The 27,768-nt window shown below is 35.9% G+C and overlaps 1 protein-coding gene across 3 annotated transcripts in view; it reads right to left on the reverse strand.

The window, feature by feature from the left end:
* The window catches only part of TANC2 (tetratricopeptide repeat, ankyrin repeat and coiled-coil containing 2), a 373,034-nt gene that overhangs the window by 194,029 nt on the left and 151,237 nt on the right, over positions 1-27,768 (reverse strand). The window lies entirely within an intron of this gene.

A 27,768-nucleotide genomic window follows, 5' to 3' on the forward strand; every position in this document is an offset into this window, starting at 1 on the left:
TGAAGAAGTTCAGAAGTTACAAGATGAAAACAACTGCATGTGTAAAGCTTTTATAGCCCAGTCTGGAATTGGTATACATTATTTCCACTCATGTTAGTCAAAATTCAGTCACATGGCACATTTATCTGCAAAAAAGGCTGGGATATATAGTTTACTATGTGCTCAGGAGGAAAGAGGAATAGGTTTTGGTGAATGTGTAGTATTCTTTGCCATATTCTACAAAATAGCTTTGAAATTCGTACAAGTTAAATGCGTGCATGCTCAGTTGTGTCCAATTCTCTGTGACCCCACAATGCTCCCCTGTCCATGGAATTTTTCAGGCAAGATACTGGAGTGGGTTGCCATTCCCTTCTCCAAGGGAATCTTCCCTGTCCTGGGGATTGTACCCATATCTCCTGGGTCTCTTGCACTGGCAGCCAATTTTTCACCACTGAGCCACCTGGGAAGCCCTCATACAAATTAGATGCAGAACTAATGAACAAAGCAGCAACACTCTATATAAACTTAGCCCCCTTCCCTTTTTTTTTTAATTGGCTGCACATACATCATTAAGAATTAGGAGCAGCCTAAATATACACAATTCTTTTCATTCATGCACAATTCTTTAGACTTTGTGCCTAAAATACTGCAGTACCCACGGTATCTGGTTAATTATTTGCTAGTGAAGAATATATACAGTAGAAAATCAAAGCAAAGAAGGAATTATAAATAATAGCTTTAATAAAAGAAATGTCTTAAAATGTGAGTTTTAAAAAGCACTCATGGATAATATAAAAGTTAATCACACTATAAATCATCTCACTGAGAGACTGAGACTTCCAGAAAACAAACACTGTATAAATCATCATTATAATTAGACTATAATTATTTAATTTCCAGCTTTACTTTCCATAAATAATATCCAACAAAATATGCTGAGAACATAGTTGAGTTAAAAGAAAAACACTAGAAAGGATACTTTGGCTGTGTCCAAGTTCTTCCACATTCAGGGATATCTGAGGGATGCATTAACAAAGGAAGTCAACATCCTCTTTATTCTTGATTTTCACCAGGAAGGCTAAGCAGCTATTTTCTGACCCTCCAAGGCATATCAGTCCCTGGCTGATCAGTCTGATCTTCTTGAGCCTTATTTTAAAGCCTTTGTTTATTAGGCAGGTCTGGAGTAACCCTCTACTCTGAAGATGTTTAGCACTACTGCCAAAGTAAGTCCTTTCTTCAATTGCTACTGAATACTCCAGGTTTTTCATGAGAACTCTACAGTCTGCTCGGTCAGAATGAAAAAAACCTCCCATTTCTGGGAGAACCCTAAGAACAGTTAGGGATTTATTCTTTCTTCAGCCTCCTGGAGTCTTACCCACCTATGTGCAATTCAGTATTACATTAAAGACTCAAAAGGCCCCCTATGCAGAATTTCGTAGTTCTGTTTCTGTTAAGCTCCCCATTCTTCAGTACTCTGTAAACTCCCACTTTTTTTGTTTTTTAAATTGAAGTACAGTTGATTTGCAATGTTGTGCCAACCTCTGCTGCACAGCAAAGTGACTCAGTTATATACATTCTTTTTTAAAAATACTCTTTTCCATTGTGGTTTATCCCAGGAGACTGGATAGTTTCCTGTGCTATCCAATAGGGCCTTGGTGTTTAGCCATTCTGTATTTAATAGTTTACATCTAACCAATCCCAATTTCTGATCTCTGTTTCCTCAGTTCAGCAAGACTGCCATTCTCTGCTTGAGTTTCATCATCAGGAGAATACCTTTAGGCAAAAAGCCAGGATTCACCTAGTTTCTTCCTCCACCACATTACTATGCTGTCAACTGTCCAATATCTGAAAAAAGTTGTTTGTAGTGGGAGGGCAAGTCTGGTACTGGTTAATCCATCATGATGGGAAGAAGTCTCTTATGGTATTTTCATTTGCATTTTCCAGATGTTTAGTATTCATAATGTGGCTGACAAAAGGCAGAACTTTTGTCTGTAGCCTTACTGATGCTTGTAATAGTGTAGGGCACAAAGCAAGTACTATTATTTGTTAAATGAATTAACTATGCTTATCTACATATTTTTGGAGGTATAATGATCTGTTTTATGTTCATCATTCATCTAGTGATGAAAACTGGTGATTCTAAGCTGTATCCAAGGTAACTCCCACATAAGTTCTATTTTCATGCAATTATGCTATGCTACATAAAGAGATATACTAGACAAACTGATACTTAGATAGACTATACAAGCAATAAATATGGAGACAACATGGCGCACCAAAGGAACAGTTACTTCAAATATGAAGGCAATGACTTTTAGGACATTCCCATAAAACATTACTTCAATGGAATTTTTAATAATATTAAGTAGAAATTCTCATTTCAATAAGACATTGAGATTTAAATCTTTGTTTATCTCCTACATTGCAGGCGGATTCTTTACCAGCTGAGCTACCAGGGAATTCCTTGTTTATCATACACAGTATTATTACAAAGAAAAAGGCAAACTATTACAGCCTACAACTCACTCTGTAAATGCCATCTCTTTACAGTAGTGAATGGCAAAACTTAGTGTGTTTAGATAAAATAATGGAGTGTAGCTGTCAAATGCCCATTTTAATATCTTTGCATATGCAAATAATCAAGAATTCAGAAAATCCTTTTAAATATTCTAACACAATATTCAAATGCCAATTAGTTTAATGATATTAGGTTTCATTTCCATGCATCTGAAGAAGGGCTAGGTTTTTAATAATATGAAAAGTAGTTCCAAATTAAAAAATTTTCAGTATGTTGGCTTATGTATAATTACTGATATATAAGCAATTCTATATATTTGTCAGGCCAACTTCTGGGTTTTAAAGTACCTAGATTATATAACAACATTAAAATTTAGAGTATTACACAAACATGTTTTGTCATAGGAAAATATGAAACTACAAGCAGTGAAAATAATGCAACTAAAAATTATCAGAATCCTACCTCTATTAAAGTTTCAGAGTATATGGTCTTTCCTATTTTCCTATCCTAAAGGTATACCTCCTCAAATAAAAAATGCTTCAAACAAATTTTACATATGTAACTTGAAAATACAGCATTTATATGTGAAACATATATGTAATTTATGCAATAATACAGAACAGATGTGATAAGACTGGAAGGCAAAAGGTTAGATGTACTTGTAAATGTTCTGAAAATTATATCTAAAAATTAGACGCCATGTCTCCCAAATTAGAGGAGACATGTATCTCTTCTAGCACCTTTATGATAGAAGTATTACATCTGTATAATTCATATTTTCTCATCATACACCTATGATAAAGTAGGAAGAAAGAAGCAGGATTAAAAAAGAATACATTGATTAAAAGAAAGAGCTTTAAAGCAGGACTTATGTTACAGGGCCTATGTTATATGGTTCAACACATTATTTAACCTTTTCCAAGCCTGGATTCTGTGTCTTTAAAATGTGATCCATAATCTCTCTCTTAGAATTGCTATACAGATTAAATTTAAAGAATAAAGTACAGATAGAAGAAGACATTAATACTTATTATTCTTTGGAAATAGGCAGCTGAAACAAAATGTGCTGCTCAAGGCCACAGACAGAGCTATCCCTGGAACAGAAACTAAAATGTGGATCTTGGACTCATTATGGATCAACCATAATGCCACAGCAGAGGCTCTGTACATCTCTGAACTAAGTGGCCTACAAAATCACAGTAACATTAATAGTATGCCACTTACCCTCATGATTACTGTAAAGATTTAAATGAACTCTTCTCTGCAAAGCAATTAGCACAGTGGCTTACATACAGAACTGTGCTCAATACTGGATGTTGTCATTGTTATTAGTATCTGTGATGATGATGATTATGATGTGACAAGTAATGGAGGAACATGGAGATACACAAAGTAAATTTTAAGAGGCTGATCAAAATTTGGTATCCAGAGGCGATGGTTTATGATGTCCAAGTACAAGAATTAATTTACTCATGCTTCTTGTCTCAGTTCATCTGTTGTTCTGCACCCCCCAAAAACATAAGCTTTTTAATGGGTGAAGTTACTTTCTTTACTGGAATATGAATTATAACAAGAGTACTAGTATAGGTCCTCTTACCTGTATGATGGGGAAAGGCATAGTTTGCTGAAAAAGTGGTATTTAGAATATCAGAAAGCTAGTGGTTGGTTCCTTTTCAACATTTTACAAAGTATAATTTAAAAGTGTGTTAAATTATTGGATCCAGAAATCATAAATTTGAAGTACAAATTCCATCCCTCTATTATTTGTGTCTGAATTGTGAAACCCTATTATGACTCTTTTAAGGCAGGGACTGCAGAATAATTATCTCAGAACAGTATTTTGAGAATGATGCATAATGCCATTACACTGCTGTTTTCCATCTCGCATCAACTACCAGTAGTGGCTGAAAATACACTGACAAGGTGCAACAACATAAAATTCCTTGGAAAAAATAGTTTCACATACACTTAAGAAATGGAGAGAAATAGATTTGAATAGTAATCATGTAAACAATGGTAAGCCATCAATTTCTGACAATTCTAAATTGACTTCTCTGAAAGGACCTACCATATGACCCAGCAATCCCACTACTGGGCATGTATCCTGAGAAACCCATAATTCAAAATGACACATGGATCCCAATGTTCATTGCAGCACTATTTATAATAGCCAGGACAAGGAAGCAACTTAGTTGTCCATGGACATATGAATGGATAAAGAAGTTTGGTACATACATACAATGGAACATTACTCAGCCATAAAAAGGAATGCATTTGAGTCCATTCTAGTTAGGTAGATGAGCCCAGAGGCTATTAGGCACAATGAAGTAAGTCAGAAAGAGAAAAGCAAATATTGTATACTAACGCATACACATGGAATCTAAAAAAATGTACTGATGAACCTATCTGCAGGACAGGAACAGAGGTGCAGACACAGAGAACAGATTTGTGGACAAAGTGGGGGAAGGAGAGGGTGGGACAAATTGAGAGAGTAGCACTGAGGCAGATACAACACCATGTGTAAAAGAGATAGCTACTGGGAAGTTGCTATATAACACAGGAACTTCAACCCAGTGCTCTGTGATGATCTAGAGACATGCGAAGGGATGGGGGGTGGGAGGGAGGTTCAAAAGGGAGGGTACACATATACTTGTGGCTGATCCTCACGGCTGTATGGCAGAAACCAACACAACACTGTAAAGCAATTATCCCCAATAAAAACTAAAAAACTCAAAAAATTAACAGTTAAAGAAAGGAAACTAAAATCAGTTTTTTTTTCTTTTATGAAACTTCAGGAAAGTATGCTGAAGAAGGTCCTAGGCAGTCAATGGGGAAGGCAGATAACTGCTGTAATCTGCCATAAAAGGAAACACTGGGCTAGACTATAATAAAATTCTACAAGGACAGAAAACAACAAATTGAGTCTTTGTCCCATGGACAAGAATGACTCCGGAGACATTTTCAAAGATTAAGTGTGGAGAACCAATAACCTTCAGGCTTGATTTTGGAGTGTACAGTTGCTATTGATCTTATAATAAAGAACTCACAACACAGAATACTTCACTATCCACTAACTGCAGGTAAAGAATCACCATCTTTTTCTATCTTAGATTATCTGTCAGCAATTTCCAGTCTTTGCAACAATGCAAGTTGCTTCACATCACTCTGAAACCTTGGGATCACCTGACTAGGAAGGACCAGAGAGGAAAATAAGATGATTAACTCCTGAGATGAACGGGGTATGGAAAGATGAGTTGCAGCCTCTAATGCAAATTCAATTCAATTCAGTTCAGTCCCTCAGTCATGTCTGACTCTTTGCAACCCCATGAATCACAGCACGCCAGGCCTCCCTGTCCATCACCAACTCCCAGAGCTTACTCAAACTCATGTCCATCGAGTTGGCGACGCCATCCAGCCATCTCATCCTCTGTTGTCTCCTTCTCCTCCTCCTGCCTTCAATCTTAGCCAGCATCAGGGTCTTTTTCAATAAGTCAGCTCTTCATATCAGGTGGCCAAATTATTGGAGTTTCAGGTTCAACAACAGTCCTTCCAATGAATATTCAGGACTGATTTCCTTTAGGATGGACTGGTTGGATCTCCTTGCTGGAAGAACAGAACTACTGCTCTACCAGGCAAGGCTTTGATTCAGAAGCAGCAGCAGAGATTTTTTTTTTCTGGTTTCTCTAAATAAACAAAAGCATGAAATACTGTTTCCTTTACTCTTCTTGGTTGTTTGTTAGTAAGAAGCACTATTATGTAATACAGTAAAGAGGAACAGAAGCCAAAAAGTAATCTGACATTAAAACATTTATACATTTTTTCTTATGATTTCTGTCACTTTAATAATATATCTCACTGGATGTATGGAGAGGAGAAAATATGTAAGTATGTAACCATAAGAGGTAAGGAAAAGAACATAAAAATCAGAGTTTCTATAAAATTTGGTATTAAAAAACTACATGTCAGCTCCCTAACACATAAATATTTCTATGGTTAGTAATAAGTAACCTGAGAAAAGGTCAGTATTAATCAAAGATAAAAATGTCAAAATCTTATTTAAGGAGGTTCTGTTTCTGTAAAGCCAAGTAAGACTCTCTATCAGATGGACCCTCACATAGACAGTAACTATAAACTTGGATAAAACACAAAAAGCAATCACCCTCAAGGCCCCTGGATTGAAAACAATAGAGAGATTCTGGAGGAGAGCTGACAATTGCAAGAAAGCTGCTCAATACCAAAAAAACCAACAACCCAATCAAAAAGTGGGTAGAAGACCTAAATAGACATTTCTCCAAAGAATATATACAGATGGCTAATAAACACATGAAAAGATGCTCAACATTGCTCTTTTATTTATTTTTTTTTAACATTGCTCTTTTATAGAGAAATGCAAATCAAAACTACAACGAGGCATCGTCTCACACCGGTCAGAATGGCCATCACCAAAAAGTCTACAAACATGAATGCTGGAGAGGGTGCAGAGAAAAGGGAACCCTCTGGCACTGTTGGTGGGAATGCAAACTGATACAACCACTGTGGAGAACAGTATGGAAATTCCTTAAAAAACTAGAAATTAAACTACCATATGACTCAGCAATCCCACTGCTGGGTATATACCCTGAGGAAACAGACTGGAATTAGTTTTTCTCTCTTTTTTTTCTGACTTTCCGCTTTAGGTTTAAAAGCAGCCCACAGTTATCACTGGATGGGATCATTGAAACTCCAATAGAAAACCTACAGTTTTTCTAGTCTGAAGTATCAAAAGACAGAGGTTGCAGCAACAACAGTCTCTGAGAAATGAGGGGAGGAGGATTTCCAGAAAACAGAGAGAGCTACAGAAGGTAGCCCAGATTCTGTGCATAAACTTCATTCAAATCTCTGGCTGACTCCTAAACCATGTACATATGGAACAGATTGGCTAACATTAAAACAACTGAATGAACTGATGCCCAAGAGACAGAAGTTTTCATTGAGTCAAACCAAGTTAACTGCCTGCTGAAAGAAAGATATTAATGCTCTGTGAAGGAATATAACAAAATCCAAAATATCCACTAAATCAAATGTCCACAATACAATACAAAATTGTTTCTTTTTTTAATTAATCAATACAGAAGAACCAAGAAAATATGACTCATTATCAAAGAAAAGATGGAGACTAACCCTAAAACACTCCAGATACTGTAATTAGTAGATGAGAAATTTAAAGCAGCTATTGTATTTTCAGCATGGTAAAGAAATATATTCTCTTAATTTAAAAAATGGAGGAAAATCTTAGGAGAGAAGTGGAAACTATAAAAAGAGAACTAAATAGAAATTCTATTTTCCATTGTATATCCTTGCCTCCTTTGTCAAAGATAAGGTGTCCATAGGTTCGTGGATTTATCTCTGGGCTTTCTATTCTGTTCCATTGATCTATATTTCTGCCTTTGTGCCAGTACCATACTGTCTTGATGACTGTGACTTTGTAGTAGAGTCTGAAGTCAGGCAGGTTGATTCCTCCAGTTCCATTCTTCTTTCTCAAGATTACTTTGGCTATTCGAGGTTTTTTTGTATTTCCATACAAATTGTGAAATTATTTGTTCTAGTTCTGTGAAAAACACTGTTGGCAGCTTCATAGGGATTGCATTGAATCTATAGATTGCTTGGGGCAGAATAGCCATTTTGACAATATTGATTCTTCCAATCCATGAACACGGTATGTTTCTCCATCTGTTTGTGTCCTCTTTGATTTCTTTCATCAGTGTTTTATAGTTTTCTATGTATAGGTCTTTTGTTTCTTTAGGTAGATATACTCCTAAGTATTTTATTCTTTTTGTTGCAATGGTGAATGGTATTGTTTCCTTAATTTCTCTTTCTTCTTTTTCATTGTTAGTATATAGGAATGCAAGGGATTTCTGTGTGTTAATTTTATATCCTGCAACTTTACTATATTCATTGATTAGCTCTAGTAATTTTCTGGTAGAGTCTTTAGGGTTTTCTATGTAGAGGATCATGTCATCTGCAAACAGTGAGAGTTTCACTTCTTCTTTTCCTATCTGGATTCCTTTTACTTCTTTTTCTGCTCTGATTGTTGTGGCCAAAACCTCTTTAACAAGTGGTGCTGGGAAAACTGGTCAACCACTTGTAAAAGAATGAAACTAGAACACTTTCTAACACCATACACAAAAATAAACTCAAAATGGATTAAAGATCTAAATGTAAGACCAGAAACTATAAAACTCCTAGAGGAGAACATAGGCAAAACACTCTCCGACATAAATCTCAGCAAGATCCTCTATGACCCACCTCCCAGAATATTGGAAATAAAAGCAAAACTAAACAAATGGGACCTAATGAAACTTAAAAGCTTCTGCACTACAAAGGAAACTATAAGTAAGGTGAAAAGACAGCCCTCAGATTGGGAGAAAATAATAGCAAACGAAGCAACAGACAAAGGATTAATCTCAAAAATATACAAGCAACTCCTGAAGCTCAATTCCAGAAAAATAAATGACCCAATCAAAAAATGGGCCAAAGAACTAACAGACATTTCTCCAAAGAAGACATACAGATGGCTAACAAATACATGAAAAGATGCTCAACATCACTCATTATCAGAGACAGGCAAATCAAAACCACAATGAGGTACCATTACACGCCAGTCAGGATGGCTACTATCCAAAAGTCTACAAACAATAAATGCTGGAGAGGGTGTGGAGAAAAGGGAACCCTCTTACACTGTTGGTGGGAATGCAAACTAGTACAGCCACTATGGAAAACAGTGTGGAGATTTCTTAAAAAACTGGAAATGGAACTGCCATATGACCCAGCAATACCACTTCTGGGCATACAAACTGAGGAAACCAGATCTGAAAGAGATACGTGCACCCCAATGTTCATCGCAGCACTGTTTATAATAGCCAGGACATGGAAGCAACCTAGATGCCCATCAGCAGACATGGATAAGGAAGCTGTGGTACATATACATCATGGAATATTACTCAGCCGTTAAAAAGAATTCATTTGAATCAGTTCTAATGAGATGGATGAAACTGGAGCCCATTATACAGAGTGAAGTAAGCCAGAAAGATAAAGAACATTACAGCATACTAACACATATATATGGAATTTAGAAAGATGGTAACGATAACCCTATATGCAAAACAGAAAAAGAGACACAGAAGTACAGAACAGACTTTTGAACTCTGTGGGAGAAGGTGAGGATGGGATGTTTCGAAAGAACAGCATGTATATTATCTATGGTGAAACAGATCACCAGCCCAGGTGGGATGCATGAGACAAGTGCTCAGACCTGGTACACTGGGAGGATCCAGAGGAATCGGGTGGAGAGGGAGGTGGGAGGGGGGATTGGGATGGGGAATAAGTGTAACTCTATGGCTGATTCATGTCAATGTATGACAAAACCCACTGAAATGTTGTGAAGTAATTAGCCTCCAACTAATAAAAAAAATTTTTTTTAATAAAATAAATAGAAATTCTAGAACAAAAAACACAATAGCTGAAATAAAAACATCACTGAATGGGTTTAATAATACATCTAAGTGTTTAAACAAGACAATTTTTTAATTAGGATACCACTGGGTTATGGTTAAGTTTCACATGTACAACATTATATTTTTATTTCTGTATATCCTACAGTGTGCTCACCATAAAAAAAATCTATAAACATGATAATTAATGACTGTGTATAGATATATATATCATATATGTAGTACACACATAGAAATATATAGTACATTGCAGATAGTTTAAAATGATAGATAAGTCAGTGAACTCAAAGATATATAAATGGAAATTATCAAATCTGAGAACTACAGAGAACAAACTTAAAAGGAAAAAAAAAACCACCTAAAAAAACCTTAAGTCATGTAAGACGATATCCAACGGTCAAATATACATATAATTAGAGTCTCAGAAGAAGTGAAAATGGGGCAGAAAAATATCTGAAGAAATGATAGCTAAATATTATATCAAGAAGCCCAGAAACCCCAAGCAAGATAAACAGAAACAGAACATTAGGCTTGTCACAGTCAAGCTGCTGAAAACCAAAGAAAAGCGGATCTGAATTTTAAAAAGTATACAGAGAAAAATAACATAAACATACGTGAGCCAACAATTTGAGTGATGTTTAATTTCTCATCAGAAACTATGTGTGCAGTGGTGCCAACGTTATCTTCTTATAAAGCAGAAATCAGTAATACTGTTTATACTTGATAGAAGAAGAAATAGTATTTATAGCTATAATCGATAAAAAAAAACAGTTACAATGGGAGGACAATAGGGGACAGGGCAAATAAGCTTACTGTTTCATGAGACATATTTAACCAGTTCAATCGAGGAATTTCAGCAGAAGCATAATAATTTAGAGATATGAATATATCTCTAAATAGCAAAATTTTAAGTAACTGTCCCTCAGAGGAAAATAAAGATGAGTCTGGGGATTGTAGCTTTTCATTTCAAATCCTTCTGTACAAACTGATTTTTTAGAGAAGCATGTATATTTATACCTTCATTAAGATAAGAATACACACGTAAAACTACTAGGGAACCAATGTTCCTCCCATCTAAGAATTCTGAGACTACTAAGTATTTATTGGGTAATTTTGGTATGCAAGACATTATGACAGGCATCAAAATCTGCTTTTTCTTCCTCAATACCAAGTCCTTGACACACTCTATACAGAGTTGTCAGTAAAACAGCTGGATTTATTAATAATAAGACATTTCTGAGTTCTTGATAGGAATACATGGATGATATTTTAAAGTCATCAAAATGTATTAGATCAACTGGGAGACAGAATGGGCAGAGAGAGAGATCTTCTAATACCACATTCTTCTCAAGTAATGAGATATCCTTTCATGACTTATGGTTAAGATTAGCCCCAGCCTCCTATTTGTGCATATTTTGTCCCTATCCTGTTCTGCTTCAGTAAATAAGTCAATACTGGGTAATTTTTCCAAAATATTACAAGAAATAGTCCCCAATAACTCTCTTTCCTCCTATGCAGTAAGATAAAATAGCATATGCATAGCTTAGGCTATGAAATTCTAAAGAGTAAAAGAATTTCAAACTTTGCTGAATTTTTCTACATATTCATAAAACACAACTAATTTCTCTTCACATTATCATGCATTTTCTTTTCTCCCCCATTCTCTCACTTGTAAATTTCTTAAGGGTTTCTTATTCATGAACTGATGTAAATTTTCATATCTGTCTATAATTCTTTCAGTACTATAGACAGTATGTGAAAATTATTTTAAAGGGCCTCTAAGAACCCATCTTTTTTACTCCTTATTAATGCAAAGTGTTATGAAATTAAACTCTACAATTTGGAATGCTTGTTAACTATGTAAAGAAGGAATGTTTGTATTTTTAAAAAATATTCTGGAAAAAAATCACCAAATTTACAGTATCAAATATACTATGTGGAAATGCATAATTAATCTATAATATCATTGACTTATACCATCTTAAAATATGAAGAGTAAATACCTAAGTATCCTCTCTATATCATAAGTCAAAGATTGACAGACTATGGCTTGAGGGCCATATCTGGCCACCTGGCTGTATTTTTACTACCTGTAAGCTAAGAATCCTCGATGAATCACAGCCCTATCATGGAGAAGGGCTTGCATAAGCCAGTGAAGTTATGAGCCATGCTGTGCAAGGCCATCCAAGATGGATGGGTCAAAATGGACAGTTCTAATAAAATGTGGTCCACTGGTGGAGGGAATGGCAAACCACTCCAATATTTTTGCCTCAAGAACCCCATGAACAAGGATTTTGACTATGTGGATCACGACAGATTGTTGAAAATTCTTAAAGAAATGGAATACCAGACCACCTTACCTGTCTTCTGAGAAGCCTGTATGCAGGTCAAGAACCAACAGTTAGAACCGAACATGGAACAATAGACTGGTTCAAAATTGGGAAAGGAGGCTGTATACTGTCACTCTGCTTATTTAACTTCTATGCAGAGTACATCATGCAAAATGCCATACTGGATGAATCACAAGCTGGAAACAAGATTACTGGGAGAAATATCAACAATCTCAGATATACAGAAGATACCACTCTAATGGCAAAGTGAAGAGGAACTAAAGAGCCTCTTGATGAAGGTGAAAGAGGATAGTGAAAGAGGTGGCTTAAAACTCAACATTCAGAAAACTAAGATCACGGCATCTGGCCCTATCATTTCATGGCAAATAGAAGGGAAAAAAGTGGAAGCAGTGACATTTTATTTTTTGGGGTTCTAAAATCACTGTGGACAGTGACTGTAGCCATGAAATTAAAACACACTTGCTCCTTGGAAGGAAACCTATGACAACCTAGACAGCGTATTAAAAAGCAGAGACATCGCTTTGCCAACAAAGGTTGGTATAGTCAAAACTATGTTTTCCCAGTAGTCATGTAAGGATATGAGAGTTGGACTATAAAGAAAGCTAAGCACCAAAGAATTGATGCTTTTGAACTGTGGTGTTGGAGAAGACTCTTGAGAGTCCCTTGGACAGCAAGGAGATCAAACCAGTCCATCCTAAAGAAAATCAACCCTGAATATTCATTGGAAGGACTGAGGCTGAAGCTCCCCACCTGATGCAAAGAGCCAACTTACTGGAAAAGACCTTGATGCTGGGAAAGATGGGAGGCAAAAGGAGAAAGGGGTGACAGAGGATGAGATTGTTGGATAGCATCACTGATTCAATGGACACCAGTTTGAGCAAACTCTGGGAGATAGTGAAGGATAGGAAAGCCTGGCGTGCTACAGTTCATGGGGTCACAAACAGCGGGACACAACTTAGTGAATGAATAACAAGTTAAGAATGGATTTTACCATATCAAATTGTTACATTTTAAATGGTTATGTACCTACATAACACCTTTGATTTTGACTATTAGCCTGCAAAGCCTAAATTACTTACTATCTGTTGCTTTAAAAAAGTTTACTGATCTCTATTTGTGGTTACCAGAGGTAGGAAGGGGATGGTGGGAGGGGGAATTGGATGAAGGTAGTCAAAAGGTACAAACTACCAGTTATAAGATAAGTAAGTACTAGAGATATAATGTGCAACATGATGAATATAATTAACACTGTTAGATATGAAAGTTAAGAGAGTAAATCTTGAGTTTTCATCACAAGGAAAAAATTTTGCTTCTACTTCTTTAATTTTGTATCTGAGATGATAGATGTTTACTAAACTTACTGTGATAATCATTTCATCATGTATGTAAGTCAAATTATTGTGCCATACACCAAACTTGTACATTTGTTGTTTAGTCACTAAGTTGTGTTGGACTCTTTTGCAACTCCATGGACTACAGCCTGCCAGGCTCCTCTGGCTCATGGGATTTCCCAGACTAGAATACTGGAGTAGATTGTCATTTCCTTCTCCAGGGGCTCTTTCGAACCCAGTGATCAAACTCGAGTCTCCTGTACTTCAGGCAGCTTCTTTACTGTCTAAGCCACTAGGGTTATAGTACAGTATTATTATCTATATTCATTATACTCTGCGTTAGCTCTCTCTGTTACTACTCACTGTAATTTTTTACCCTTAAATACCAACAATCTTATCCACCCCCCCATAGTGTTTTTGCACTAGTTCATTACAGCACTTGTCTTGTTTTTTTTTTAAAGTACCTTCACTGACATTTTAATTGATGTTTCCCCAAGCTTTTAACATAATTTAGTAGGAAAGATAACTTTATAAATGCTTTCCTTCTTACATTTGTATTTTATTAGTTAATGTATAGAATTTAATCATGTGTTCCTAATAGGACATACAATGGCCATGAATTTAACTGCCTCTCAGTAAGCACTTCCTGATAGCTCATTTGGTAAAGAATCCACCTGCAATGCAGGAAACCCCGGTTTAATTCCTGGATCAGGAGGATCCACTGGAGAAGGGACAGGTTACTCACTTCAGTATTCTTGGGCTTCCCTTGTCAACCAGCTGGTAAAAAATCCACCTGCAGTGAAGGAGACCTGGATTTGATTCCTGGGTTGGGAAGATCCCCTGGAGAAAGGAAAGGCTACCCACCCTAGTATTCTGGCCTAGAGAATTCCATGGACTGCATAGTTCATGGGGTTGCAAAGAGTTGGACACGACTGAATGACTTTCACTTTCAGTACATGCCACTTCAGGGATAACAGAAGTATGTAGGTATATCAGAAGGTAGCCTACTGGCCTATAAAATCCACCTTGCCCTGGCAACAGTTAATAGGTGTCAAAAAAGGGAATGGAGAACTTTAACCCTACAAGTGTTTAGGTGAAGGTCAGTTAAGGAGCCACCTCTTGTAACTGGTAGAGCTAATCTACCCTGCCCTGGGCAAATGATATGCAGAATGCAGATGAGAACATAAGACTGGACTCAGAAGTCTAACTGAACATCTTCAGATATTACCAAGCCTGTAAGGCACCGATTATCAAAACTGAGATTTGAAAAATAAAACACAAGAGTATAAAATTCTGCCAATCCCTTGTGGTGATTAATAATTCAAAAGACAGTGATGGAGTGCGAAATTAAAACATGAATACATTGCCATAGAGTGAGTTGCTTATACTTTGTCATATTTCACTCTCTAAAACTACACTATTTTATGACATTCTACTAGCTATATTCTTAACAATAAAGTATTTGAGAAGTAAAGGATCAAAAGCAATACTAGAAACATAAAACAAAGCCATTTCAGACAGATAGATGTTGGCCAAAAACATGACTTTTCAAAACCCAAGGCATAATCTAGGAAATATGAATTAAAGTTAAAATTAAATTCAACATAGAAGAGGTAGCCCATGGTTCCACATTACACTGCCTACACAAAAGAAATATCGTTTAAAATAATCTATGCTGAGTAGATTAGATTTTGACATGGATATAGAAACTGCTCATTAAAGGAATGATTTATCCTCAGAATGGGTGTGAGTAGCAAACACTTTGCATCCTGTACAACGGTACAATGAAGAAGATTCCACAACACAACAGAGAAAACCTAATGGGGAGCATAACAAAATAAGAGCAGATTTCAACCTCAGTTTTGCCAAGTTATATCTGACCTTTTATGGTACTTAAAAATGAGAAACTTTGCCATACCTAGATTATGTCTCCAACCTCAGGCCTAGGTAACCTGACTTCACACATCGGAGCAACTTTTCAGCAAGATATTTTCAAACTGGGTCAAAATTGGCATGAAGAAAGCTATTTCTTCCTTTTCTAGGCATTATAAAGTCTATAGAGAATCCTAAGAATCAGGAAGGTGAGAAGGAGCCTCACTCATTTGTCACACCTACTGCCAGCCTCAGTTCAAAAATGCTTACTGGCACAAGTATGATCAATAAACGAAATGGTGATTTCTCAAGATTTCATCTAAAAAAAACAAAAACAAAAAAACCTCTCAGTGAACAAAGGCTCTTAACATTACATGAGTTATTTGCTTTGGTCTGCTTGGCTGAAAGTATTCAAGCTAAGACTATTATTGAGGCCCTAGGTAAGCTCAGAATATTTTACTGATCAACAAATGTGTACTGAACATCTACTACATACCAGGCATTATATTAAAGATTGAGGATATAATAATAAAGAGGATAAATACTGTTTCTGCCTTGTAAGGAGACAAGAGATAAATTACACACATACTAACTAACACGGTAACAGACTGAGCAATTAGGATCTGAACTATTCAAGTATTTTACTCATTGAATCCTCACAATAACCCTACGAAGTAGATACTATCATTACCTGCTTTTTGTAGACGAGGGAACTGAGGCACAGAGGAGGTTAAATTACTTGCCCAAGGACACAGAACGAGTGTCAGTCAGGACTCTTATCCAAACAGTCTGGCTCCAAAGTCGACAAAAATTATACAGTATGTCATATACAGCCTTTCTACTACAGTGCTAAATGGGGCTTCCCTGGTGGCTCAAATGGTAAAGAATCCACCCGAAACACAGGAGATCTGGGTTCGATTCCTGGGTCAGGAAGATCCCCTGGAGAAAGAAATGGCAACCCACTCCAGTATTCTTGCCTGGGAAATCCCATGGACAGAGGAAGCCTGGTGGGCTACAGTCCATGAGAGTACAAGAGTCAGACATGACTTAGCAACTACACCACCACCGCCACCACATAGCTGAATAGTTTATAACTTATATTATAATAAACGCTAAAATGGAAAAACCTACTGGGCAATGAATGTATAATGTTACCATAATTCTAAGTTTGCCATCATATCATAGTAATATGACAACATATTTATTCATACATTTTTGGAAAGGGGTTCTTTTAAATTCAACAAAGACAGGGAAATTATATACTTCTCAGTTGTTTCTGTTTGACTGCAAAACTAGTTTTCATTGGAAGTAATATAAATTCATAATGAAATACTCTGCACATTAATAGTTATTGGATCAATGTTACAGAGAGAAGTCAACACCAGTACCCACTGCTCTTGACAGCAAGATGTTTTCTAAATCCAGTTATGCTTTAAACCTTATGCTCATTAATACTTTCAACTCACTTAAAAAACAACCTAACATGTAGTAGTGAAAACAGCTTCCCTTCTCACTAAAGGAAAAACTGGAAAAGTAAAAGAGGTACAAAAAGAGATAAATCAGGTCTTGAAACTGCCAATAAGTGACATTAGCATCAATTATTATTATTCAGTACTTAACTATCTACTAGAGGCCACTGTAAGCATTTTACCTACAAAAACTCACTTAATCCTTACAAACCTTACAGGAGTTGTTACACATCTATTTCACAGATGAGAAAACTGAAACACAGGTTACATTAACACATTCAGTATCATAAAACTAGTTAAGTGGCAGAACCTGAACTACTACACCATATCACAGGAGTTAATGGAAAACAGTCACCCTGCTTGAGGGATAGCTTAAGTATGTTAAGGGCTTTCCTGATAGCTCGGTTGGTAAAGAATCTGTCTGCAATGCAGGAGACTCTGGTTCAATTCCTGGGAAATTTACTGGAGTAAAGATGTTAAATTAAAGAGAAACATTTTAACTTCAAAAGCATTGATGAGTCCTGTATGTGACTATGTATAAGACACCAAAAAACTACTAGAACTCTAAAAGTGCACTTGGCTGTGAACTTTTCATTAGATACTTCCTTCTCTCAGCTCCACTCCCACCTGTTTTGTTACACAGCTTTTTCTCCTTTCTCCTCTGTAAAGAAACTGAATCCAATTATTTGCCTAATACAGACCACTGCAGCTAGGAGTTTGAGCTCCAGTTCATGAAAGCAAAAAGCAGATCACATAAAAACAGATTCATGGCCCCATGTGAACCTGTATTCTTGACCTCTAAGTGAATTTGAAAATAGTGATTAAATATTCCCTAAAACCCTCTCAAACCTCAGCTTTTGTAATAGTTATACCACTGTGGTTCTCCCAACGTCTTTTAGACTACTGCTTATTCATTTCATCTGTCTATTTAACATGACTTTTTCTCTTTTGGTTCCTTAAGTGGAGTATTCCTTAAGGTTTACTTCTTCATTCCTCAGAGTAGGAACTATAGTTAGAGAAAGACCAAAGTTGGAATACTGATCTCTTAACGCCTAAATTGCTAAATGGTGAAGCTGATTAGGTCTTGCTTTCATGGCCATAATAATTCAAACTGCCACTGAAAAGTTCAAATGAGTTAAAGTGATAATGCTTGGTGAATGCTTGTAAAATACTCATTCCCCCTCTTTTTCTATTTACTTGTTCAATTCTCATTCTTAAGAGATGTTTACCTATTCTAAGGGTTTTAACTACTCTCTATGGGTATAATTTCCAAATTCACATCTTAAAATCTTACTCTTGATAAGTGTTGTAACTACATAACCCATATTATCTCATCACCTGAACTCCAAGTGTCTCATTCTCTCAAAACCAGCAGCCCTAATCTCTCTGATCCTATTAATGAGGCCACTAATTCCATTCTTAGTCTTGGACTCATCTTGGACAGATCTTTCATATTTCCTTGATTCTATAACTGGTCAGTCACCAATGTACTTATTCCTCAAAACCTTCTCTTTGTACCTTTTCCACTGCTACCACCTTAGTTTACAAAACCAAAGGCCTCCTCAAATCCAGGCCTGTTTTTCTCTTCCACAGTATCTTTTATGAAAACTCTGCCTAGACAAACACGTGTCCTGTACACTCTTGTTTCAAGTTCTCACTCAAGACACTTTATCATTTCACTTTCTAATACACATGATAAATACCTTTTCTCTCATTAAAAAAAATACTATTCTTTGAAATATTAAGCACAACTTATCTGGGGAATTTGAATAAAATGTAACTTTTCCATAATCATCTGGAGTGCTCAGATGATTGTTTTCATACTTTGTTCCATTATCCATTGAATAAAACAACCTGAATCCCCAGTTATCCATTCTTCTTTCCTTCTAAATGACATAACTTTGCTTTGATCACTTATTTAATGTACTCCTTAGAACACTTACTTGTTGCACATGATTTTGTAGGAGTTTATGAATAAAGGGGGAGTCTGATGTAAGTTTCAGAGATGCTAGATTAAGCAGTTAAATAAGTACATTTCAGGACTTCTTGCAGCTTTAAAAATGCTAACATTGTTAATTTCTCCATCAGAGTTCTTCATTTCTGACATGAAGGTCTTCCATTCTCATCCACAACAGTTCGACCCAGCTCCAGACCACTAGTTGCTCTTTTGAACTGAGTAATGGCCCTTCAGCTTTTACCAGATTCATTTTTCATCTCTGCCGCTTGATTCTTAATCTGTATCTCCAGAGAAACACATGTGTTTTTTAATAAATGATCTTTACTTCCTAATAAAATGATACCCAGATGAAGAGATCTGAGTAGTATGTTCTAAACATGGGAATTCCTAAGGACAGACAGCAATATGTTGGGGTATGCAAATTTATAGGAGAAAATGTGGCATATTTTCCTGAAGAGTTGAGTTCTACTCAAAGATGTTTTGGGGAACATTTTTATGATTTTAAAATATAGAACGTAGACTATTATAAAAGGTAAAATATGAGACTCTTGTGAAATTTCCAGATTTGCTTTGTATATGTCCCTTTAGGCTACATCCCAGACCCCTTGGATGTGCATTCAAATTCTTATGTCCTGAGGTACCCCCAAAGGAAAAGCCTAAGAACTTCTGGACAATGAAGAGGAAGGGTAGAGAATTATTACTCAGAAAATGCTTCCTTTGTGCTAATTACTATACTAGGTATTTCACATATATATCATCTTTCTTAATGCCAACAATGACACTACAAAAGGCATTATTTCATTAATTTTACAAAAGAGAAACTTCAGAGAGGGAAAAGTGTTCCAAGCTGCAGAGATTACAAAAGTGGTTAAAATGTTTAATTTTTTAAAACGTAAAAAAAGAAGTCTTTATTAAATTTGTTAAAATATTGCTTCTGTTTATGTTCTGAGGTTTTTTCTGGCCAAGAGGTATGTGGGATCTTAGCTTTCTGACCAGGGATTGATCCAGCACCCTGTGATTAGAAGGCAAAGTCTTAACCACTGGCTGCCAGGGAAGTCCCCCAAATGCTTTAACATACAATGTTGGGGTGGAAAGAAGACACACTTATCACGGATATATTAGAACTGATGCCCATGAGAAATAACTAGGAATAACTCTTTTAAAATAACTTATCGCCAATATGAGACTTTCAGTCTTAATCTAGATCCTGAGAGAAATAAGGAACTTATTTTCTAGTAAAAGTTTATTAGTGGTAGTAACAATTTTCCAAACATTCAGAAGTGGTATTAGGATGACAAATTTTAGTTAATGGAAACTAGGGAAGAAACCTAAGCCTTTTATATTTATAAATTTTATATATTATTTATTGACTAGAACTTTCCCCCCCCAAATGAAAGCAATGCCTACTTTCAACTAAAATTTTACCCAGTTATCTGTTATATGAAAAATATTGTAAAGACTTTAAAGGATTTCAGTAAGTAAACCTGAAGATGTCAAATTGTCTTGAGATTGAGGGGTTAAACTTTAAGTCCAAAGCATGAAGTTTAATTTTTTTCACAGAATGCTGCCAGTTAAATCTGCAAGTTGAAACCCTAGATACTGAAATAAATTGGGCGGCTCTTACTTTAAGAAAACCTAGGATATGACATACAGATTCATCAAATCAACTGCAGAATTTCTCAAAATAAGGAGCTTCACTAGCAGATTTTAAATTAGACAATTTACAAACAAATACACTTACATACAATCTTTCAGGAATATATCCATTAGGCAAGGACCCAAACATTAAAAAAAAAAAAAAAGAAAAAAATCATAGCATCTGCCAAGGGAGATTACTTTAAAATGAGTAAATCTGTTATTAAAAATGCTATCTTTATTAAAAATATCCAAATCAGTCTTTGTTATTATTAATGAGAATTATGGTTTCAGAGACAATGGAATATAAAACCCTTTGTATATATACAATTATGAGGATAGATTAGTCAAAAAGGAGTGTTAACTTACAATGTACAGAGTTACTAAACATACATTTTAAAATTCATATTTTCTTACATGGAAATGATTAAAATGTGAATCAATTTAACCTATTAATTACAGGTTTTCAAATAGAAGTAAAATATTACTACTAATGACAGTAAGTATAAGTGATCGGTACTTTCACTATCCTTTAATATATTAATTCTCCCTACTTAAAGGTTCTTAAACATTGGGCAAAGTCATAAGTATAGATTTACAGTAATTTAATCTAAAATAAAGGAAACCAGTTATGTCTTTGGAATCTATCTACTCTGAACAACATGTATTTAAGAAGAACAATTTAAGAAGATAAATAACTGAAAAAATAAGCCCAGATGAAATGTTTTTTTTCTTTTGTGAGGTAGCTGAAGATCAGTCTAAATATTCTAATTTTGAAAAATCAAGTTCCTACTTTTAGTACATTTCTAAGTTGTCATGGTTAGCTAAAGAACTAAAAAGAGAAAACAAAAGCCAGAGATGAGCAGAGTCTTTTGAGAAAATTTAATCTATAAATCCAATTTCTCTTAAAATTGATAATTACCAAGTGGTCTAAAAATACAAGTATGAATGGTAACTCTCTAATTCACCCCTCTCACCTGGGAAAACAGACAATATAAATCAACATAACTAACAAATAAGGTCAAGTTTAAAAAAAAATCCTTAAACTATGCAAGAACATCCATCTGTAAACACTCCAGTTAATGAAATAAGAAAGATTTGATGTACTAAGGAAATACACTTACAAAATTCTAGTTTTCCATACTGTTATTTTTTAAGGTGCATTTACTTACAAGATACTGCAATAGGAAGTAGAAATCTATTCTGGAATCACAACCTAACAACAACATAAAAAGACAACCTGACCTTCATATTCCATTAAAACACTAACTTAAACAGCTTTCCTTACAATGAAATATTATTTTTAAAAATACAAAACTATTTTAAAAAGATTTTTATATATACACACACAAGTAAAAGAACACACAATTGAAAGTTAAATAATGTGCCTAATGATATTTCTTAATGGCTTCCCTGAAAACTAAGTGTAAAATTCTCTTAGGTTACGTTTCTTTTTCTACAAAGCTCAAAGTAGGCCTCACAGCTCAGAAACCCCTGTAACACACAAATTCCCTGTAACACACAAATACTCTACTCATCATACTCACAGGCTTTAGTTTTTCTTCCTCATTAGTCAATACTATACAGTCTTTTCTCCTGAAAACCTGAAAGGCTTCTTTTTATTCACTGGTCATGCTGTTATCAGATCTGACACATCAGTAACGATCCACACTTTAATCTCCTCCAGCCAGCAATTCACACTGCCCAGAACTTACTGTGCGTTACAGGTGATACTTCTTCTAGCAGATGCTGGTTATGGTCCCAAAGCACAAGTGATGCTCCCAGAGGACCTTAGAACCCCTAACAACATCACCTGCTTCTTCCTGTATCCAGAGATGCAAGGTGGTATTTGTTTTGAACAGTTAATGATTTCAAGAAAGATCACATAGACGAGTTCTTTTCATTAGACTGCCTGATATAAGCTTATCCTTTCAGAATACTGCAGCAAATATAGACTGTAAGATTCTCTTAGGAAAAAAATTTTTCACATAATTTTTCTCTGTGGCGCAGTTTACTTTATCCTTCGGTTAGAGCAAATTGCTGGAAGAACTGGTTCTTAGGTTTCTAATGGCGCAGCGTTAACATAGTGAATGATTCACGGATGTTCTTAACATTCAGGAGTAACACGGAAGGCTAGCAATGCAGCCCAGGTCCAGAGCTGATGAATGGTGCAGTGCTGCTGTTGTCATAGCAACCGAAGGGAAAAAAGCAGCGCCATATAAGGAGCTGTGACATGGATTCTGGGAACAATTTATATTAAAGAGCTGTAAGCTCCTCATGCCTTAAAGCAATAAACTCCTTTCTTACTGATTCCTCCTTGGATCTTATTCTTCTGAATTCCTAAATCAGAACTATGCGAATATGTATTGCAAAATACAGTAACTAAATAGACACGAACAAAAAACTGCATATTGAGGTTTCTAAATAGATCAGTAATACTTTAGCAAGTGAATATGGGCCTGTAATACCTTTACATTTTATTGGGTTAAATGGTAAAATTAGACAGTGATAAATAAGGAACTAAAATGTGAGATAGCAGAAAATTTATTTTTAAACAGAGATGTTAAAAACCCGATTAAATGCCTTCCATTCAGATGGAGCATCCAGATACATCAAAACTGCAGAATCATCAGTTGACTAATATAGTAGCCATGCTTTCAATTTCAAAGAGAGGCATACTACCCCCTGTATTCCTTATGATAGAGAAAGGTGCAAAAGACACTAACTGCCTTGAAAATGCTCACAACCTTCACATGTGATCAAGGAAATTCCTACCTATGTCAGTCACTGGTGAGAAAGGGTTAGTATCCCACTTCATGCTTCTGATGACCTTGCCCTGAGCCTGGAGAACTTTTCTCCTGTCACAGCTTCTCCTCACCTCTCTGCAATCCAGAGAAGTCCCTTTTCTTTTAGGGGATGGCAGAAGAGCTTCAAAAAAGAACCATGGAGAAGAGGGAGCTAGGGCAAGTGTCAATGCTTGGATTCAGCAGTGGTAATGGCACTCTGCAGTACTGGAGACAAGGTTCTGAACTCACTTGTTCAGAGAAAAAAAATCTTTCACTAGTCTTCTGCAGCGTGGTTCACTAGTACTACACATCTATTTTAGATAGGGCAATTCTACACGGAATTGTTCTGTATCATATCAGTATGGGTTTCTTTCCCATCACCACATATTTAATGAAATGTTCAGAAACAAAGTAAAGCAAAACAATTAGATAATTGTTTTATTATATTGTTCTCTTATGTGGGCAGCCTTACACTGTAATAATAATTTTGGTATAATTATTGTTAGTCATCAATTTATGGTGCATTACTCTCCATAAATGATGATAAGCTCAGTAAAATGTGAATAAAAGGACTGCAATGGAGTAGAAAGGCACTTGGACAGTCTTCTGACTGTGTTTTGATAATGGTTCAGTTGCTTTCTAGATATAACCTTGGGTAAGTCACTTAACTCCAACCCTCAAATTCTTTATCAGTAAAATATGGGTAGGTAACAACATATTTTCTACTTTCTTCCTAAAGTTACTGTGGAAATAAAATAATGCAATGCAAAGGCTTGAAACACTAAAAATCTATGTCATATTATTTTACAATACTTAATTAAGCAAAATAGCAAAGATGAAAAGGAAAAATGGATTTCAATAGAACTCAACAGACATGAAAAATAGTCTAAAAGAGTAAATACTAAAAAAAAAAGAGTAAATGTTTTTTCAGGCTAGTTTTTATGTTTGAATATTTGGTGTCAGCACATTGTGCATATTTGCCGCAGGAGCTAAATTCATCTGGGGCTTCCCACATGGCTCAGTGGTAAAGAATCTGCCTGCAAATGCAGGAGATGTGGGTTCAATCCCTGGGTCTGGAAGATTCCACGGAGGAGGAAATGGCAACCCACTCCAGTATTCTTGCCTGGGAAATCCCATGGACAGAGGAACCTGGTGGGCTATAGTCCATGGGATCACAAAAGAGTTGGACATAACCTGGCAAATAAAAACAACAAAATTTCATTTTAGAATCATGATAAACAGAGATTCCATGGACTAGTGTTAATGGTGTATTAAAATAATCATGTGATTCTACTGCCCCAACATAACTTATAAGCATCTTTAGAAAATAATTTGGAGATAAAGAAGTATAAGCAACCTCTATAGAATAGTAATACTAAAGACCAGTTAACCAGGAAATTCTCTCAGTTAACCAGGAAATTATAAGGCAAACTTAAAAACGAGCATTTATGTGAGATGTGAAGGCTTCCCTGGTGGCCCAAACAGTAAAGAACCCGCCTGCAATTCAGGGAAACAGCTTCTATCCCTGGGTTGGAAAGATCCCCTGGAGAAGGAAAGAGCAACCCACTCCAGTATTCTTGACTCAAGAATCCTACAGACAGAGGAGCCGGGCAGGCTACAGTTCATCGGGGTCACAAAAAGTCGGACATGACTGAGCAACTAACACTAACAGGTAAGACTTGAAAGTTTCATGGATAGCATACCTCTGTTCTCTGTTTCCCTGACAGACTAATCTACCTAGGGTGTCTTTTTTTTTTTTTTAATTAAAAAAAATTTTTTTTGCCCCAGTGGTTATTTTTAAGGGAAATTCTCTTTGTATCTTTTAAAATACCAGTAACTCAGTAATTCAGGAAAAAGAGGGAAAGTTCCCTGCTCCCCCAAATCATGCTGAGCTGATTTACACATTAGATCCCACAGTACTTTTGGAAAAAAATGCAAACCTGGGTAACAAAACATTTTTTCACTGATTTTCATTTTAATGTTGTTTATGCTGTGTAGGAGCTGATAGGGATAAGGATGCAGTTAAGATATTTTAAAAGACAAAGTACCTAGGTTTTGCTTTTATTTATTTTTTTAATTTTTTTATTAGCTGGAGGCTAATTACTTCACAACATTTCAGTGGGTTTTGTCATACATTGACATGAATCAGCCATGGAGTTACATGTATTCCCCATCCCGATCCCCCCCTCTCACCTCCCTCTCCACCCAATTCCTCTGGATCTTCCCAGTGCACCAGGCCCGAGCACTTGACTCATGCATCCCACCTGGGCTGGTGATCTGTTTCACTATAGATAATATACATGCTGTTCTTTCGAAACATCCCACCCTCCCCTTCTCCCACAGAGTTCAAAAGTCTGTTCTGTGCTTCTGTGTCTCTTTTTCTGTCTTGCATATAGGGTTATCATTACCATCTTTCTAAATTTCATATATATGTGTTAGTATGCTGTAATGTTCTTTATTTTTCTGGCTTACTTCACTCTGTATAATGGCTCCAGTTTCATCCATCTCATTACAACTGATTCAAATGTATTCTTTTTAACAGCTGAGTAATATTTCATGGTGTATATGTACCACAGCTTCCTTATCTATGTCTGCTGATGGGCATGTAGGTTGCTTCCATGTCCTGGCTATTATAAACAGTGCTGTGATGAACATTGGGGTGCACGTGTCTCTTTAAGATCTGGTTTCCTCGGTGTGTATGCCCAGGAGTGGGATTTCTGGGTCATATAGCAGTTCTATTTCCAGTTTTTTAAGAAATCTCCACACTGTTTTCCATAGTGGCTGTACTAGTTTGCATTCCCACCAACAGTGTAAGAGGGTTCCCTTTTCTCCACACCCTCTCCAGCATTTATTGCTTGTAGACTTTTGGATAGCAGCCATCCTGACTGGCGTGTAATGGTACCTCATTGTGGTTTTGATTTGCATTTCTCTGATAATGAGTGATGTTGAGCATCTTTTCATGTGTTTATTAGCCATCTGTATGTCTTCTTTGGAGAAATGTCTGTTTAGTTCTTTGGCCCATTTTTTGATTGGGTCATTTATTTTTCTGGAATTGAGCTGCAGAGGTTGCTTGTATATTTTTGAGATTAATCCTTTGTCTGTGGCTTCGTTTGCTATTATTTTCTCCCAATCTGAGGTCTGTCTTTTCACTTTACTTATAGCTTCCTTTGTTGTGCCAAAGCTTTTAAGTTTCATTAGGTCCCATTTGTTTAGTTTTGCTTTTATTTCCAATATTCTGGGAGGTGGGTCATAGAGGATCCTGCTGTGATTTATGTCGGAGAGTGTTTTGCCTATGTTCTCCTCTAGGAGTTTTATAGTTTCTGGTCTTACATTTAGATCTTTAATCCATTTTGAGCTTATTTTTGTGTATGGTGTTAGAAAGTGTTCTAGTTTCATTCTTTTACAAGTGGTTGACCAGTTTTCCCAGCACAACTTGTTAAAGAGGTTGTCTTTTTTCCATTATATATCCTTGCCTCCTTTGTCAAAGATAAGGTGTCCATAGGTTCGTGGATTTATCTCTGGGCTTTCTATTCTGTTCCATTGATCTATATTTCTGCCTTTGTGCCAGTACCATACTGTCTTGATGACTGTGGCTTTGTAGTAGAGTCTGAAGTCAGGCAGGTTGATTCCTCCAGTTCCATTCTTCTTTCTCAAGATTACTTTGGCTATTCGAGATTTTTTTGTATTTCCATACAAATTGTGAAATTATTTGTTCTAGTTCTGTGAAAAATACTGTTGGCAGCTTGATAGGGATTGCATTGAATCTATAGATTGCTTGGGGCAGAATAGCCATTTTGACAATATTGATTCTTCCAGTCCATGAACACGGTATGTTTCTCCATCTGTTTGTGTCCTCTTTGATTTCTTTCATCAGTGTTTTATAGTTTTCTATGTATAGGTCTTTTGTTTCTTTAGGTAGATATACTCCTAAGTATTTTATTCTAAATTAGGTTTAATTTAAGGGTAGGAAGAGAGTTAAGAGACTAAGCTATTCCCCTGAGTACTAATTTTTAACTCCCTTATGATTAATTTAGCTAAGTCATTCTAAACCTTACACAGAGTTTTATATTCTTTTTATTCTTTTTCCAATCATCTCCCTTGATAAGCTTTTGCTAAGGAGTAAACATCAGTGCTAAACCCTATAGTGCTTAAAGGTAGGGCAATACTTATGAAGAGGTGAATATATGAACTCTCTATTGTCACAGAAGAAAGTATTCACACTACTTATTATGAAAACTTAAGCCTTGGCTAAATTCTAATTTTGGTTTTTTTCTTTCCCAGGAATGGCTACTGCTCCAGATTAGGACTTCAACATCTAAGAGAAGAGTGATGACTAACAGAGAAAAGAAAGGAAACATATTTTTTAAAAGTCATATAATG

Source organism: Muntiacus reevesi, chromosome 18, assembly GCF_963930625.1.
Source record: "Muntiacus reevesi chromosome 18, mMunRee1.1, whole genome shotgun sequence".
Classification (NCBI taxonomy): Eukaryota; Metazoa; Chordata; class Mammalia; order Artiodactyla; family Cervidae; genus Muntiacus; species Muntiacus reevesi.